Below are 18903 nucleotides of genomic sequence, written 5' to 3'. Positions count from 1 at the left end.
GAGAGTTGTAGTTTTGCAACATCTGGTTAAACATTTTAACAGGTTACGTTACATTTTAACATAGGACCCCTTATTTGATAGCAGCTTCACAAGTCTTGCATCCATTGAACTTGTGAGTTTTTGGACAGTTTATGCTTGAATTTGTTTGCAAGATGTCAGAATAGCCTCCCAGAGCTGCTGTTTGGATGTAAACTGCCTCCCATCCTCATAGATCTTTTGCTTGATGCTCGAAAGGTTCTCAATAGGATTGAGGTCAGGGGAGGTTGGAGGCCTCACCATGACTTTCTCTCCTTTTAACCCCATAGCAGTAATTGATGCAGAGGTATTCTTTGCAGCATGAGATGGTGCATTGTCATGCATAAAGATGATTTTTATACAGAAAGCATAGTTCTTCCTTCTGTACCAGGGAAGAAAGTGGTCAATCAGAAACTCCACATACTTTGCAGAAGCCACCTTTACACCTTCAGGCACCCTAAAGGGGCCGACCAGCTCTCATCCCGTGATTCTGGCCCAAAACTTGACTCCACCACCGCCTTGCTGACATCACAACCTTGTTGGAACAGGGTGGCCGTCCACCAACCATCCACTACTCCATCCATCTGGACCATCCAGGGTTGCACGGCACTCATCAGTGAAAAGGACTGTTTGAAAATTAGTCTTCATGTATTTTTCTGCCTAATGCTGCAGTTTCTTCTTGTGAGCATTGGTTAGCGATGGCTGAATAGAAGGTTTATGCAAAGTTGCAAGACTCTGGAGGACTCTACACCTTGATGTCTGTGGGACTCCAGAGGCACCAGCAGCTTCAAATATCTGTTTGCTGCTATGTAATGGTATTTTAGCAGCTGCTCTCTTGACCCGATGCATGGATCTGGCAGAAATCTTCCTCAATGTGCCTTTATCTCCACGAACCCATCTGTGCTCTGAATCAGCAACAAATCTCTTAATAGTGAAATATCTAATGTACTTAAAGGGGTACTCCACTGCTCAGCATTTGGAACAAACTGTTCTGAATACTGAAGCCGGTGTTGGGAGCTTGTGACATCATAACCCCCCCCCCCCCCCACAATGCAAGTCTATGGGAGGGGGCGTGACAGCTGGGGGGGACGGGACATCATGAGGGGGCGGGGCTATGATGTCATGAGCTCCCGGCACCTGCTCCAGCGTTCAGAACAGTTTTTTCCAGATGCTAAGCAGTGGAGTACCCCTTTAACAATGTGGAACACTCACCTTTAGTAGTTTTTCCTTAAATTGGGCTCACCTGGCAATCTAATTATCACAGGTGTCCGAGATTGTTTTCAGTGATCAAAAGAGCCCGGAGACACAATGCCATCCATGAGTTAAACTGAAAGACAAAATATTTAATCTTTTTGACATTTAAAATATTTAAATATCATTTGCATAATCATTTGGAACAGGGTGTATGGTAGCACTTGCTTATAGGAAAATTTGTGCTGCAAGGCTAAATGTGACATATATTTAGTGACTACTCTAATGAGCAGACTAATAAGACCTGGCAACCCCCTTTCAACATGGATTCCCCTTCCCCAAATGATGGCAGCACCACTCTTTCAATGTGTGAAGGTCAGCCACAGAATTTATTATTATAAATAAATCTTAACTTTAAGTTACTTAAAGGGGTATTCCAGAATTTTTTATTTTTTATTTGACAGGGGCTGTATAGTTAGTTTAGTTCATAATATAATGTCTGTACCTGTGTTTGATGGTGATTTCGCAATTCTTCTGTGATCTTTACTTACCTTAATGTTTTTTTTTAACAACATACAAAATTAGTGTTGTCTCAGCTTTTCCCACATAGCAATGTGGCCCGAGACATGACATCACTAGTCAGATGTTCAAAGGAGCCTGTCTGCTTCAATGGGTGAGCAGAAGATCATTCTGCAAGGAATTGTAGTTTTGCAACAGCTAAAGGCGCCCTAGTTAGAAAATACCGATCTATTGTTCACAGCACAGCATGAAAGGCAGCTCACCTGTGCTTCGATGGGTGGGGTGGCTGATGTGTGGGAGGGAGATAAGTGACCTCACACTTACAAACAAGGAAACCTGGGACTTGAAGTTCGAGGGAGGAAACCCCAACAGAAAATAGCCATTTTACATAAAGAATTCAGCAGCGTTATAGTGGGATCACAACATAGCCATTTAGCTCCATGTCAAGCACGGATCTTTCCTAAGCATGTCCATTACTGTCTGGCAGGTGGGTACTAAAAACACCTTATGGTCGATAACCCCTTTAAATCTGTAGACAAGGTTCTCCAGTATGCTCCACTGACTCCGGCAAGCATAAACACCCAAAAACTCGCCACGTGCAAAATATTATATAATAACCGTCCACTGTGACTTGTAACCTGAAGCAGACACACTACAAGATATCCAGACAAAATAACACAAAACTGACAATGGAGTAATGGCAGAAGGAACTGTGTTGACCCTATGAACAGTACAGGGGAGGAGGGATCCAGCCACACACTAAAACATTGGCGAGGTAAGGGAACTGGAGGGCTCGTCAGTCAGGGGGCCTATTGGCATACACCACCGTGCCCCTACATAAAATGTGATGACTTTTAAAGTGCAAGTCCTACTTTTCAGGCCCGCGACATCCACAGCTCCAGCCTGGGGAGATGCAGGCCACATTGGGTGGTAAGTTGCTGAGGTAATCGGACCCCACTCTGCCAAGTTCCACGCACGTGCCCTTTTCTGATGAAGGACTTCCTCAGGCAACTGTATCACCCAGCAAGGCCGGAGGCTCCCAACGCTGGAGCTGAAGATTCTGCAGGCCTGAAACCTGGGACTTGTGCTTTACCTTCTCTCATATAATGTCAGGGGAGTCATCTTTTTCCAAGTGTGGGTTTCCACTTGTTTTTTTTTTGTGCAAAAACGCCAATAAAAAACGCCCATTCTGCCGCATGGCGTTTTTATTTTGTGAAAAAACGCTGCGGCCAGATGTTAACTGCAAGTCAACAGAGAACTTCAAAATGCCATATCCACTTGGCGTTTTTCAGTTTGAAATTTTTTTTTCTTCTCCTTTTGGCGTTTTTCTGCTATTTTGGGCAGTTAGCAGTTTTTCAAAAACCACTTCTTGTTGAGACTTTGGTGTTTTTTCGGGAAAATCTTGGAGTTTTCCTCCCATAGAAGTCCATGGGAGTGAAAAAAACGCCAAGAAAAACGCCTTGTGGGTTTTAACTTTGGCATTTTTGCAGGCGGTTTTTGTTTGTTTTTTTGGACTTTAGCAATCCAAAATAGTGATGGAGATACCTTTTTTATTACAATTTCGTAGGGTACCATTAAAAAAATAATAATAAAGAAGATATAGTAGTGATGGAAAAAATTGTATTTAAAGAAATTAATCTTTTTTATAACAACATTTTTATTAACTTTTAAACAGGGATCAATTTATGTGTGCGGGCAGGGCACTAAAAATGTAGCCGACAATAATAAAAAATTTGAAAGGGGCCATTTAAATGTAAAAATAATATATCTGTTATAATTAATTTTGTTAAACTTTTTATTAATAATGTATTTTAATAATGTGTTGAATGAAATGTTTGTGTTTTTTATACTTTTTTTTTCTTTATTTTTCAAATATTTAGGTAGTACTACTACTCCCAGCATAGAGCACACTATTCCATAATGGGAGTAGTTAGTACCTGTACTAATTGACAGATCACCCTGGGTGTCACTTCTGACACCCGATGCGATCCTCCTGTATAATGTATAGATGCGGCGGTCGCTCTTCTATGGTCCCCTGCACTGTCGTATATATACACATATTCATATTTCCCGCAGAGAGCTGTGATTTGCCAGATGGTTCTAGCCAATCACAGCTCTCTGTGAGAAATATGAATAGGTGTAGATATACGTCAGTGTAGGGGACCTTAGAAGAGCGGCTGGCCGCATCTATACATTATACAGGAGGATCACAGCGGGTATCAGAAGTGACACCAGGGGCGATCTTTCTTTAAAGCGCAACTGACATGGATTTTAACCCCATAAACTATCCCTAGGATGACAACGTTGTTAGAAATTACAGTTCAAGCATACCTTTTGCTGCTTTCTAGTAGCTTTAATCAGGTTAAAAAATGCTTTTTATTAAAGTCAGCAACAGTCAGATGTCCCCTGAATGTCAGTGCTGGGACCGCTGTGTGATTGACACACAGGTCCCAGCGCATAGGCCCCTTATTCTTCTTATATGCGCATAAACAGTGCCCGTTCTCCTGTGCCCAGCAGTGATGTGATGCGGGCGGCCACGGCAAGTGCTCGCTCTCTCTGCGAGTGTTCACTCCATAAGGCCCTATGAGCTGCATAATGCAGTAGCGGAATGAGCCGGCCGCCCATTCTCCTGTCTTCCTAGAGTGCACAGCGGTGATGCGATGCGCGCGGCCTGCTCATTCCGCTACTGCATTATGCTGCCCATGGGGAGCGAGTGCTTGCTGTGCACAGGAGAATGGACACTGTTTATTCCTTTAGGGTACGTTCACACGTACGCAGATTTGATGCGCAGAATTTAATGCACAGGATTTTCTGCTGCAGATTTCAATGTAAACTAAATGACTGAGCACAGCTTCTAATCTGCAGTTACAAATCCTGCGCATCAAATCTGCGCAGGATCCTGTATGTGTGAATGTACCCTTACAGTAGAAAACTCACCACTCACATATAAGAATAAGGGGCCTATGCTCTGGGACCTGTGTGTCAATCACACAGCGGTCCCAGCACTGACATACAGGGGATATCCGACTGTTGCTGACTTTCATAAAAAGAATTTTAGCCCGATTAAAGCTGAAGGTATGCTTGAACTGTAATTTCTAACAACTTTGTCATCCTGAGGCTAGTTTGTGGGGGTTAAAATCCGTGACACTTGCACTTTAACTGCAGGTAATACTACTCCCAACATGGAGCAGGGTGTGCTCCATGTTGGGAGAAGTAGTACCTGCAGTTAAGGACAGATCACAGCGGGTGTCACTCCTGACACCCGATGCGATCGTCCTTCATCCTTCATCCCTGAGATACGGAGCGGCTTTCCCCTGCCCTCTGCATCTCTGCACTATACTCTGGGCCAGCCAGTGATGTCAATATAAATTCACATCACTCATTCATATTTCCCGCTGAGATCGGCGATTGGCTGCCACCATCCGGCCAATCCCCACTCTGGGTGGAAAATATGAATGAATGATGTGAATTCTATTCACATCGCTGGCCGGAGTATAGTGCAGAGATGGGAGTGCTGTATAGAGCTGCTGCGCATCTCTGCAATGGATGATCGCATCGGGTGTCAGGAGTGACTATTAGTACAGGAACTAATACTCCCATCATGGAACAGTGTGTTCCATGCTGGGAGTAATAGCACTACATAAAACATGTAAAAATTAAAGAAAAAAAGTTAAAAACACACACACACACACACTTTATTAAACACAATATTAAAATACATTACTAATAACAATTTTAACAAAACAAAATTATAAATAATAAATTATTTTTACATTTAAATGGCCCCTTTCTACATTTTTATTATTGTCGGCTAAATTTTTAGTCCCCTGCCCGCCCACGTAAATTAGTCCCTGTCTAAAAATTAATAAAAATTTTGTTATAAAAAAGATACATTTCGTTAAATATATTTCTTCCACCCCAACTATCAGGTTTTGCCCATAGCAACACATATCTTATTAAGATATAAAGGTACGGTCCCATGTAGCGTATACGCAGTGTATTTTGCTACTGCTGTGTATTTTCCTACCCACTGAGATCAGTGGGTAGCAAAATCAGCTGCAGAAAATATGCAGTAAAATACGGCACGTGGGACCATACCCTAATAATAATAATTAACCAAATCATTACCCAATTTATCAACCTTGGAAGGATGAGGGGCTGTGTTGGCCCTGCCGAGACTTAAAAGGGGAATTCCGGCCATAGACATCTTATCCCCCATCCAAAGGATAGGGGATAAGATGTCTGATCATGGGGGGCCTGCCGCTGGGACCCCCCGCGATCTCCGTGCAGCACCCGCATTCTATGCTGGGCTGCTGCTCCAGTCTCAGAAACTTCTGTTTTTCTGGGACTGTAGATATTATGCCACGCCTCCTCGTGACATCATACCACGCCCCCTCCATTCGTGTCTATGGGAGGGGGCGTGACGGCCATCACGCCCCCTCCTATAGACATGATTGGGGGGGGGGGGGGTGGGGGGCGTGACGTCACGTCTCCAGTCCCGGAAACACAGAGGTTTCCGAGACTGGAGCAGTAGCCCGGCATAGAATGCAGGGGCTGCACAGAGATCGCTGGGGGTCTCAGTGGTAAGATAAGGGATAAGATGTCTATTGCCGGAATACCCCTTACCACTCTGCTATAAGAAATCTGGGTTGTCTCTTGTTGCTATGGGAAAAAAACAGACAATGTTGGTTTTGGGCAGATTGATAAATCCGGGCCTATGAGTTTATTCTGCACCTCTGTAGAGTAGGCTCCATATGGCGGCACATAAAGTGCCTTTGGCTCCATAGGACGGACAGCAGATAAGCTCCATTTGATAAATACGTTCTTCTAGAATTTGCACCATGCCAGAGGTACTGTACATCACAGTCCCACTGGGTTGAACATCATCTGAATAGATGGGGATCATAAACTTTTACACTTTCTAAGCGCTATGTCCGGGGTTACGTAGACAGACACTGGAGAAGCTGCTGGGTCTATATTAAGAACAGATGACAGCAACAGGTGCCTGTAAACTAATGTGTTTTGTGACTGGCTTCTTCTCAGACAGTGAGAAAAGAAAACAGACTTGCCACAGATGGAGGTGAAAAATGTTATCTTAACCCCTTTCCTATGAAGATTTTGTGTCAAAGAAGCTGTTCAGGGCCATAAATATAATAACAATGCTATGCACACCAAAACTAAACAATACACCTCAGTTTGTCTAGGTAAAAACATTCCTACTCCTCAATTTGTGATGACCCACGGTGTATGGCAGGACCACGGGGTATAGCGGTGTAGGTGGTGGGGCAAGATAATATTAACCCCTGGGGCAAGGTGTTATCAACCCCTAGTGTTTGTGACACCAGAGTGTTTTTTGGTACCGAAACCACACGAACGGTATCGCCGCTATCCCAATGGCTAGGTAGTGAAAGGAGAGTCCACAACCGGTTATGGTTTAACAGAGGCTTTACTGAGTTTAGATAGATGATATTATCTTCACAGCTAGGCCAGAATCCCAGAGAGGTGGCCAGGAACCCAGAAGGACCTCGCAGCTTGCTGGGTCCAATAAGACTTGTAATAGACTTTAGAGATTTGACTTCAGGCTTAACTATAGGCTGGACTTGACTATTTGTAGTGACAGCAGACATAGACTTTTGACTTACTGGAATGACTGTAGCTTTGCGGCCTTCCAGCTGCTGGTCACTAGCTTTGAGATCTCTGGTGGTTGCTGGTCTCAGTAAAGAAAGTGAGTGAATTGTAATGGCCTTATGGACTTATATAGAGGGGGGCTGAGCCAAAGCCCATTGGTCAAGCTGTGGGTCATAGGTTAAGCTGGTGCTCTCTGGGTAACATCATGTAACAACATAACGTAACATTTCACAGGTCCTTTAGATGACATTACTGGAGTCCTCCAAAGGTCCTTTGTACTAACTATACATAGTTATACTGACTAGACATACAGTACAACAAATAACACTATAATAACAGCAGGGGAGACACTGCAGGAGAGACCATGTCCTGTACTGGAACATTACAAATTGTGCACCCTCCTGCAACTTAGAACCAAATGCAAATCTTCATCAGTACATGAGAAAACATAATATTAGTATTCTCTATATTAAAGAAGTTAGAAGTTCACAAAGTAGCAGTAAAACCTAAAAAAAACTTATACTCACCTGTTGCCGATCCCCTGTTCTTTTTAATCAATTGTATGTTTTTTTTTTAACATTTTTAATAATAAAAGTGTACAAAATACATATCAGTGTTCTTAAGGTATACACAAGTATCACACAGAAATATCGAAGAACTAACATAGCACAGATCTCAAAGAGACAAGTGGTCAAAGACAATCTTGGTAAGAAGTATACAGGGAGAATGCAGTGAGAAAATAGAATACGTCATATACAAACCTCCAGGCACATATCCACAAGCTAGGAGAAAAAAATGGTTCCATGGGTCTTCTTATATATCAAGTGGAGAGCATATCTATTGGAGCGAGAGAAAATAAATTGTAACATACAGGAAAGCAAGAAAAACAAAAGACGTATAAACAGTTGGAGCCTGCAAAACAGGAGATCATTAATGGTGCTGCTGTTCTGACGATGTTCTCCATCCCAATACATAGGAAACGTCACTGGCTGATGGGGGTCACTAATATAACCAGTGACTGGCACTTCCTATGTGTCGTAAAAGAGAACAGGAACGTCTGAGCTGTGAGGCCTGCCCAAACAGAATGGTAGACAGGGGATTAGTGGCAGGTGAGTACATGTTTTTAATGTTTTACTGCCTTTAGTTACCTATTCTGTCCTGGAAAACCCTTTTTAACTGTGCATGTGTGTGTAAGCCTTTCTTGGTGCACCCTATTGTTGCTATTGCTTAGTCTAATTTCTGTATGTGTTAGGCTGTGCTTACACTGTCACTGAAACCATTGACTCTATTCTATTCCAAAGCCCCTTGGTGTACTGTTATGCCTGCCCTTATCAGCCCAGTGCTACACCCCGTTCAAAAATATACATTCTTCTTTCTATAGCATGTAGCTTAGACGCGTTGTGACATCACCAGCATGGATGGTCCATCCCAGCAACATAGCAGGAAAGGGGCACATGCGTGCAAGTTGTATATGCCGTCACAGCACATGTCAGCTATGTACTTGTAGAAATATTTCTGAAGGGGGTGTTTGGCATAGGACCGAGGCGGATGGGCATAAAAGTGCACCAAGGGTCTCTAGGGAATGCCAGAGTGCACCAAAAAAAGCACATTTAACATATTTGAGTTTTAGCCCAAAAATCGGGAATGGTGCCACTAAAACAAAAAAGGTAAAAAGCTTTGGAACCAGCATAAGCAGGTTATCGTGGGAGACACTATTACTTTTAAGCTCTCTTTGTACAAATACTCTCTTGATGCCCGGAACATGAATGCCTCATTGGACTTGGTAAGACCCCATTAAAGATGAACTGATCCATTGAAGTATTCAATACTAAGTTCATCTCTGGTCTTAATGCAGTTTCGCCATTAAAGGGGTATTCGGGGCAAAAACATTTTATCCCCTATCCAAAGGATAGGGGATAAGATGTCTGATCGTGGGGGTCCCGCCGCTGGGACCCCCCGCAATCTCCCTGCAGCACCCACATTCTATGCGGGAGCTGCGTCTCCAGTTTTGGAAACTATATTCCAGGACTGGGGACGTGATGTCACGCCACGCCCCCTCCCATAGACATGAATGGAGGGGGCGTGGTGTAACATCATGTCCCCAGTCCTGGAAACCCAGAGGTCTCCGAAACTGGAGACGCAGCTCCCGGGTGCTGCTGGGAGATCCCGGGGGGTCCCAGCGGCGGGCCCACCGCGATCAGACATTTTATCCCCTATCCTTTGGATAGGGGATAAAATGTTTTTGCCCGGAATACCCCTTTAAGCCTTTCTAACGTTGGTGCCAAACGGTGTATGATTTTGGGAAAAGTAGTCTGTGAAGTCTCGACCTTACACGATGACACAATTTTCTTTTTACTAACCATAAGAGAAGTGCTCACTTCCAGAATATTCCATTTTAAATAACTAGAGGTCATGTTATTGTGCCATAATATCAGTTTACATACAAGCACCTGGCCACGAATCATAACCTTCTCCGAAATGACAGGCCAATTGTGCTAAGTGTTTGAGAAGGTCGTTTGATTTAATTATTGTCTATCTCAAGGCCAGTCTTCTAATGATGTCGCTAAAGAATAGAGGACCTACGGTATCTAAAGTGACGCTTGTGGGTGGGATGGAAATAGCTGTATTTATAAGGACGGGTCATTAACGTGTTTCTCCAGGGAGGCTGTAAGCGTTACGCACGGACAGCAAGGAACCATAATGGGGGGAATAATTGAACCCATTAAATGTGTGAATTCAGTGATATTGTGATATGGCATACATTCAGTCTGGCTATGTATATGCACCTCTTGCCATATATATACAGAAAGCATGACCTCATCAGAAATTCTGCCAGTTCACTTGATGCTCTCCACCCTCCTGCTACTTTAGTTCCAACACAGACAGTTGCAAATCACATTGCTCAGAGAGGTGACGAGAGTCAAAGCCAAGAAGGGATTGATAACATCCATTGCCCCGGGAATAATCCATCTGTGCCATTAGTTCAGGTAATCGTATGCTAAGCACCTCTCCTATTATCATTGTAGTCTCTCTGTGTTTCCATGGGCTCAACATGTACTGTAGTCTCTATTATACTTTACAGTCTATTCCAAGATTGGAATGTCAAATGTTGGTGAGTTCTATCTTATGGCACCCGCTATGTTCTGCCCAGCTGTCCCGTATCTCTATATTCGAGAGAGGACACAGCATTCTTGGCATCCCCAGTTAATACAGGAAGCGTCCTTTGTAATAACATGGGAATTACATTGGCACGGTTGGTTTACAAGGCTTAGTATTTATTCACTATTAAAGATGTTTATGTGTTAGGTAAAGATTTTTTTTCCGTGAAATTTGAAAATTTCATCCCTGCGGATATCATTGGGCTAATTACTAATAGCAGGTACAATGGAAAGCTGAATATAGGCAAAAATATTATCTGTACATTAGAAAAATATGTCAAATACTCTTGGAATGTAAAAGAAAAATTTGTTTAAATGACTTTTTATGTAGCAGCACTAAAATTGTTATTTAAACCTTAGGGTGGGTTCAGTTTTTCTCAATTTTCTCCCACATTTTTATGTGCTTGTTAAAGAAGTTATCCAGGAATAGAAAACAGAGCTAATTTCTTCATACCTGTCCTCAACTTGGCTCCTTTAACCCCTTAAGGACTCAGGGTTTTTCCGTTTTTGCACTTTCGTTTTTTCCTCCTTACCTTTTAAAAATCATAACCCTTTCAATTTTCCACCTAAAAATCCATATTATGGCTTATTTTTTGCGTCGCCAATTCTACTTTGCAGTGACATTAGTCATTTTACCCAAAAATACACGGCGAAACGGAAAAAAAAAATCATTGTGCGACAAAATCGTAGAAAAAAACGCCATTTTGTAACTTTTGGGGGCTTCCGTTTCTACGCAGTGCATATTTCGGTAAAAATTACACCTTATCATTATTCTGTAGGTCCATACGGTTAAAATGATACCCTACTTATATAGGTTTGATTTTGTCGCACTTCTGGAAAAAATCATAACTACATGCAGGAAAATTTATACGTTTAAAAATGTCATCTTCTGACCCCTATAACTTTTTATTTTTCCACGTACAGGGCGGTATGAGGACTCATTTTTTGCGCCGTGATCTGAAGTTTTTATCAGTATAATTTTTGTTTTGATCTGACTTTTTGATCACTTTTTATTCATTTTTTAATGGTATAAAAAGTGACCAAAACACGCTTTTTTGGACTTGCGCGTACGCCATTGACCGTGCGGTTTAATTAATTATATATTTTTATAGTTCGGACATTTACGCACGCGGCGATACCACATATGTTTATTTTTTTTTTTTTTACACTGTTTTATTTTTTTTTATGGGAAAAGGGGGGTGATTCAAACTTTTATTAGGGAAGGGGTTAAATGACCTTTATTAACACTTTTTTTTTTGCAGTGTTATAGGTCCCATAGGGACCTATAACACTGCACACACTGATCTTTTACACAGATCACAGGCGTGTATTAACACGCCTGTGATCAGTGTTATTGGCGCTTGACTGCTCCTGCCTGGATCTCAGGCACGGAGCAGTCATTCGCCGATCGGACACCAAGGAGGCAGGTAAGGGCCCTCCCGGTGTCCTGTCAGCTGTTCAGGACGCCGCTATTTCACCGCGGCGGTCCCGAACTGCCCGACTGAGCAGCCAAGTCACTTTCACTTTCGAAGCGGCGGTCAGCTTTGACCGCCGCTTCTAAAGGGTTAATACCGCACATCGCCGCGATCGGCGATGTGTGGTATTAGCCGCGGGTCCCAGCCGTTGATGAGCGCCGGAACCGACGCGATATGATGCGGGATCGCAGCGCGATCCCGCTTCATATCGCGGGAGCCGGCGCAGGACGTAAATATACGTCCTGCGTCATTAAGGGGTTAAATGGGTTATCCAGGAAAAAACTTTTTATATATATATATATATATATATATATATATATATATATATATATATATCAACTGGCTCCAGAAAGTTAAACAGATTTGTAAATTACTTCTATTAAAAAATCTTCATCCTTTCAGTACTTATTAGCTTCTGAAGTTGAGTTGTTCTTTTCTGTCTAAATGCTCTCTGATGACACCTGTCTCGGGAACCGCCCAGTTTAGAAGCAAATCCCCATAGCAAACCTTTTCTACTCTGTGCAGTTCCCAAGGCAAGCAGAGATGTCAGCAGAGAACACTGTTGCCAGACAGAAAACAGCAACTCAACTTCAGCAGCTGATAATTATTGAAAGGATTAAGATTTTTAAATAGAAGTAATTTAAAATCTGTTTAACTTTCTGGAGCCAGTTGATATATAATTTTTTTTCCCCCTGGAATACCCCTTTAACCTCAATGGAACTGAGCTGCAATACTACACACAACCTGAGACCAGGGGTGGTGCCGTTTTTTTTTTTAAGACATTAGCTCTGTGTTTCTATCCTTGGGTAACCTCTTTAAATGTAGGGAAATCACATGAAAAATATAGCACAGTGAAGATTAATTGTCTACGTTCCTGGTGGTCTGGGGGGTAATAAAGTGGTTAATGTCTGTATTCCTGGTTGCCTAGGGCAGTGAAAGGGGCAATGTCTGTATGCCTGATGGTCTGTGGCAGTAGATATGCTAATGTCACCATCTCTGGTGATCTAGGGCAGTGAAGGGGATAATGTCCGTATGCTTGGTGGTCTATAAGCAGGACAGTGTCTAGTGTCGCAACAGTTGGTGATTTAGGCAGTACAAAGGTTAATGTCAGCTTTCCAGATAGTCTAGAGCAATGAAGAGGTTAAGGTCAGAAGTGAGCGAGTTAATGTCACCATATCTGGTGATCTACATCTATTAGTTAGTGTAACAGTCCTTTGTTGTCTAGGGTAGTATCAGGATTCATGTCAGAATCCCTAATGGTCTAATGCCATGAGGGGGTAATATAACGATCCCTGATGGTCTAGAGTTGGAAAGGTTTCAATGTAAGAATCCCTGTTGGTCTAGAACAGTGAGGAATTTATGTCACCATACCTGGTGGTTTAATACAGTAAGGGGGTTAATCTAACTATCCCTGGTGGTCTAGAGTAGTAAAGGTTTTAGTGAAGAGGTTAATGTCAAAATCCTTGGTGATCTAAAGCATAAGAGAGGTTAATATCACTATGCCTTGTGCTCTTGGTAAGTGAGAGGGTAAGCTCTACAATCTCAGAGCGTGGTCTATACTTACCTACCCCTTGTCCCTTGTTGGTTAACGTCAGAGTCCCTGGTGGTTTATGATTATGAGGAAATGAATGTAACGATCCCTGGTGGTCTAGGGCATTGCCACCATACCTGGTGGTCTAAGACAGTGAGAGCAATGATCCCTAGTGGTCTAGAGTATTAAAGATTTTAATATAACAATCCCTGGTGGTCTAGGGAAGTGAAGAGGCGAGTGTCAGAATCTCTTGTGGTCTAAGGGAGCATAGGGCTTAATGTAAGTACACCTGGTGGTCAACGGCAGTGGGGTTTACTCCAGTGTCCTTGGTGGTCTAAGGCAGTAGAGGGGTTAATGTCACTATACCTGGTAGCCCCAGAACAGTAAATGAGTAACACTAATATCCTTGGTGATATAGAGCAGTCAAATAGTAAATTTTAAAATTCCAGTTGAAAAGTGGAAGTGCTAATACTACATACCTGCTGTCCAATGGTTACTTACTTTCAAGGCTTCATCCAGGGTTGGCCCTACATGGGACCCGGTGGGACCACTGGTCCCAGGCGGCACATTTCAGGGGCGGCACTTTGCTCTTTTCTGACCCCTTTCTTTTTGTGCCACCTAGGTCGGTGGTCGGGCCGGCTGCTCACTGTTCTAAAGTGGCCGTGGCGCCGGTGCAGCCCGAGCTGCTTAATAGCGCAGCGACCACATTAACACAGTGAGCCTGCGGCCAGCTGGGTCTGATGAGGGACTTTGCGCAAGTGACGTTCCTCCGCAGACTCGCACAGGAGGTCACTAGTCAGGCTGCCGCCGGAGAGGAGAAGAGCTGCGCAGGCCAGGTGAGTGTGTGTGTGCCTGTGTGTGTGTGTCTGTGTTGGTGTGTGTGTGTCTGTGTGTGTCTATGTGTCGGGGGGTGGACTATGCTACTTAATGTTGGGAAACTGCTACCTAATGTGGGGAAACTGCTACCTAATGTGGGGAATCTATGCTACCTAATGTGGGAAAACTATGCTTCCTACCTAATGTGGAGGAACTGCTGCCTACCTAATGTTTTTTTTTTTTTTTTTTTTTTTTTGGGGGGGGGGGCAGCATTTCACTCTTAGACCCAGGAAGCACAATGTCTTGGGCCTGCCCTGGCTTCAGCACTTATCATAGAGAAAGAATAGAGAACCTTGCAGCTATAAGGCTATGTTAATACTCTAGAATTTCTGTGCGGAGTTCCACATTAGAATTCTGCAGCAGAGTCCGACCAATTTGAATGGGATTCTGCTTCACTGTGCACATAGCATCCACGGAAATTAAAATTCCGGTGTCCGCAGAAACAATGGACATGTCTACTCTTTCTGCAGACTCCGCACGGAAAGCATTGCTGTCTATGAGACGGCGCATTCCGGAGCGGTCCTAGTGCCAACATGTCCTGCTGGCGCCCGCGGTCTGCAGAATGTCGGCACAGAGATTTTCCATGCAGACATTGTGACATGTCAACATACCCTAAATGTGCAGCCATACAGTTCTCTGTATGATAGATACAACAAGTGTTCTGCCTGATCATTAAAGGGGTACTGCACTGGAAAAAACATTTTTTTTTTATCTACTGGTGCCAGAAAGTTAAACAGGTTTGTAAATTACTTCTATATAAAAATCTTAACTCTTCCAGTACTTATCAGCTGCCATATTTTCCAGAGGAAGTTCTTTTCTTTTGTGTCACACCACAGTGCTCTCTGCTGACACCTCTGTCCGTGTCAGGAACTGTCCAGAGCAGTAGCAAATGCCCATCGAAAACCTATCGTGCTCCGGACAGTTCCTGACACGGACAGAGTTGTTGTCAGAGAGCACTATGGCCAGACAGAAAGGAAATTCCAAAAGAAAAGAACTTCCTCTATAGCATACAGCAGCTGATAAGTACTGGAAGGATTAAGATTTTTAAATAGAAGTAATATACAAATCTGTTTAACTTTCTGGCACCAGTTGATTAAAAAAAAAAAAAAACTTCCAGGGGAGTACCCATTTAAAGGGATAGTATGTGTGGTGCAGGGGGCTGCGGGCCCCTGAAATGGCCCCGTCACTGCCACAACCAGTGTGACAATTGGATATATTACACAGTAGCTGCTGTTACAATATCGGTGGAGCCTTCCTAATCCTCTAAATAAAGCTGCAGATATAATCGTCCTGTTAAGTATACAGTCTGGGGGAGATTTATCAAAACCTGTCCAGAGGAAAAGTTGCCCAGTTGCCCATAGCAACCAATCAGATCGCTTCTTTCGGTTTGCAGAGGCCTTGTTAAAAATGAAAGAAGCGATCTGATTGGTTGCTATGGGCAACTCAGCAACTTTTCCTCTGGACAGGTTTTGATGAATCTCCCCCTCTGTGTTTATAACACATGCTGTAAATACTTATCTGGACGCTTTAATATTTATTCCGGTGTCTCCATATAGAGCCCTGCAGGCTCACGCGCTCCACGACTCCGCTATGTCTGAGGCTTATAAGGAATCGCTTTCTATTTATAATCCTACAGCGTGCCGGCTAATCCAGGAGGTCCCTGGAATTATATCCGATAACCAGTGGGAGCCAGGGCGGAGATGAAACAGCTGCTGCACCTCTATACAATGATATATATGACTATTATCCACTAGTGATGAGCGGCAGCGGCCATATTCGAATTTGTGACATTTCGCGAATATATGGACTAATATTCATCGAATGTTCGCGAAATTCGCTATGTTCGTTCTCTTTTTTATTTTTTTATTTTTTATTTTTTTATTCGTAATGAAATTCGCATTGTGATTTCACCTAAAAGAAGGGAGGGATCAGTGTCCTGTCTGGAAGTGCCGATGTTCGCATAAATATTCGCATAAAAAAGAAAAAAGCGAATATTCGTCATTACAAATATATATCACTATATTCTAAATATTCGCGAAATCGCAAACTGACGATATTCGCGGTAAAAATTTGAATTTCAAACATTCACGCTAAACACTATTATACACTGCTTCTCAACCGGGGTGCCTACAGCTGTTGCAAAACTACAACTCCCAGCATGCCCGGACAGCCTTCGGCTATACTCTGTGCCTATAGCAGTGTTTTTACAACCAGGGTGCCTCCAGCTGTTGCAAAACTACAACTCCCAAAATGCCCGGACCGCCTTCAGCTATACTCTGTGCCTATAGTAGTGTTTTTCCAGCCAGGGTGCCTCCAGCTGTTGCAAAACTACAACTCCCAGCATCCCCGAACAGCCATTGGCTCTGTATGATAGAACAGATTAATTCACAAGGGTTCTGCCTGATCGTTAAAGGGGATCTCCACAATAAAAGATTTTTATTTTTTTTTTTAAATCTACTTCTATTAAAAAATCTTAACCCTTCCAGCTGCTATATGTTCCAGAGGAAGTTCTTTTCTTTTTGAATTTATTTTCTGTCTGACTACAGTGCTCTCTGCTGACACCTCTGGCCATGTCAGGAACTGTCCAGTACAGGAGCAAATCCCCATAGCAAACCTTTCCTGCTCTGGACAGTTCCTGACATGGACAGAGGTGTCAGCAGAGAGCACTGTGGTCAGACAGAAAAGAAATTCCTCTATAGCATACAGCAGCTGATAAGTACTGGAAGGATTAAGATTTTTAAATAGAAGTAATTTACAAATCTGTTTAACTTTCTGGCAGCAGTTGATTTAAAAATTTTTTTTCCAGGGGAGTACCCCTGGGGATAGTCTATTACACACTGTTTGCCTCCAGCTGTTGCAAAACTACAACTCCCAGCATAAATATTCGCATAAAAAAGAAAAACGACTATTCGTCATTGCGAATATATATCACTATATTCTAAATATTGGCGAAATTGAGAAGTGACGATATTTTCAGTAAAAATTAGAATTTCAAACATTTGCGCTCAACGCTATTATACACTGTTTCCCAGCCGGGGTGCCTCCAGCTGTTGCAAAACTACAACTCCCAGCATGCCCGGACAGCCGTTGGCTGTCCGGGCATGCTGGGAGTTGTAGTTTTGCAACAGCTGGAGGCACCCTGGTTGGAAAACACTGCTATAATATATGAAATATATTAGTTATTGGAGAACAGGACGGATCGTTAGGGTTCTGCAGCCGTCAGCAATGTAAACGAACATTATAATAAAATTCTGCATTCTGTGCTTAGAAATAGGGAGTTAGTCAGCGCTGATATGAACAGCCGGCAGAAGTTACTGTATTCATTTCCTCGTGAGGTTTGTCCTGGGCGTGTAGCCGTAAGGATAGGGTGACAATCTGATAATCCGCTACTTTGTGCGTCCGCGAGTTGTCTGCCATTCTATAAATGATGGAATGCAATGGCGGGTTTATTCTGCAGCATTATTTCCATTGTAACCAATATGGGAAGATTCATGGAGATAAATTATATATAGTAAATTTTGATTTGGGATTTATGTAAAAATCCCAATGTTTTAAAACAAATACTATGGGGAAAATTTATAATGTATCCCTGCTCTTGGACCTCTAATGTGTAAAATAATTTTTTCATAGCCATTGGCAATATATTATGCATTTTGCCTCGCTCTATAGTTTTGATTTCTAAGTTTAAAATGTTAGAATTTTTTTTAAAGGGGTACTCTGATGGAAAACAATCAACTGGTGCCAGAAAGTTAAACAGATTTATAAATAACTTCTATTACCCCTCTTATATTCATGAGGGTTGTGCCTGATCATTAAAGGGGTACTCCACTGGAAAATATATATATATTTTTTTTAATCAACTGGTGCCAGAAAGTTAAACAGATTTGTAAATTACTTCTATATAAAAATCTTAACCCTTCCAGTACTTATCAGCTGCTGTATGCTCCACAGGAAGTTCTTTCCTTTTTGGATTTATTTTCTGTCTGACCAAAGTGCTCTCTGCTGACACCTCTGTCCTTGTCAGGAACTGTCCAGAGCAGGATAGGTTTGCTGTGGGGATTTGCTTGTACTCTGGACATTTCCTGACATGGACAGAGGTGTCAGCAGAGAGCACTGTGGTCAGACAGAAAAGAACAGAACTTCCTCTGTAGTATACAGCAGCTGATAAGTACTGGAAGGATTGAGATTTTTAAATGGAAGGAATTTACAAATCTGTATAACTTTCTGGCACCAGTTGATTGTAAAAAAAAAAATGTTTTTCACTGGAGTACCCCTTTAAACAATGTGTGCTGTATCAGGCACTCCTATATAGAAAACATAGAAGGAGTGTGGTTGACTGCGCTCCGGGCACAAGGAGAGTCAGAGTGTTGTTCTGGGGTCCCGGTGGATGGACCCACCTTCATCAGACACTGTGGATAGGGGATAAAAAGTCCCAAATTGTCTCCCTCCACTTGAAGATTGGTATAAAAATCCTGTATTCTGGTTGGATGATCCAAGGCTGAACCCTAGA

The 18903-nt window shown here is 42.7% G+C and overlaps 1 protein-coding gene and 1 long non-coding RNA gene across 10 annotated transcripts in view; one reads left to right on the top strand and one right to left on the bottom strand.

Moving 5' to 3' along the window:
- The window catches only part of LOC130358415 (uncharacterized), a 33026-nt gene extending 17335 nt beyond the window's left edge, over window positions 1-15691 (bottom strand). The window contains exons 1-3 of the long non-coding RNA XR_008889516.1: window positions 15614-15691; window positions 8115-8190; window positions 1259-1342 (exon numbers count right to left, since the gene is read on the bottom strand). This is a non-coding gene — a long non-coding RNA (uncharacterized LOC130358415). The remainder of the gene's footprint in view (window positions 1-1258; window positions 1343-8114; window positions 8191-15613) is intronic.
- Window positions 1-18903, top strand: part of LOC130358413 (sarcolipin-like) — a 161404-nt gene that overhangs the window by 140106 nt on the left and 2395 nt on the right. For 2 of the 9 annotated variants that reach the window (XM_056561630.1, XM_056561629.1), the window contains exon 2: window positions 8330-8462. The exons of 2 other annotated variants lie outside the window; for them this stretch is intronic. The gene's annotated coding sequence lies outside the window, so the exon portion shown is untranslated. 5 more of the 9 variants (XM_056561633.1, XM_056561636.1, XM_056561635.1 and 2 more) reach the window with 5 other exon arrangements.

Source organism: Hyla sarda, chromosome 2 (genome assembly GCF_029499605.1).
Source record: "Hyla sarda isolate aHylSar1 chromosome 2, aHylSar1.hap1, whole genome shotgun sequence".
NCBI classification, from domain to species: Eukaryota; Metazoa; Chordata; class Amphibia; order Anura; family Hylidae; genus Hyla; species Hyla sarda.
This window is presented reverse-complemented; position numbering and strand designations above follow the sequence as displayed.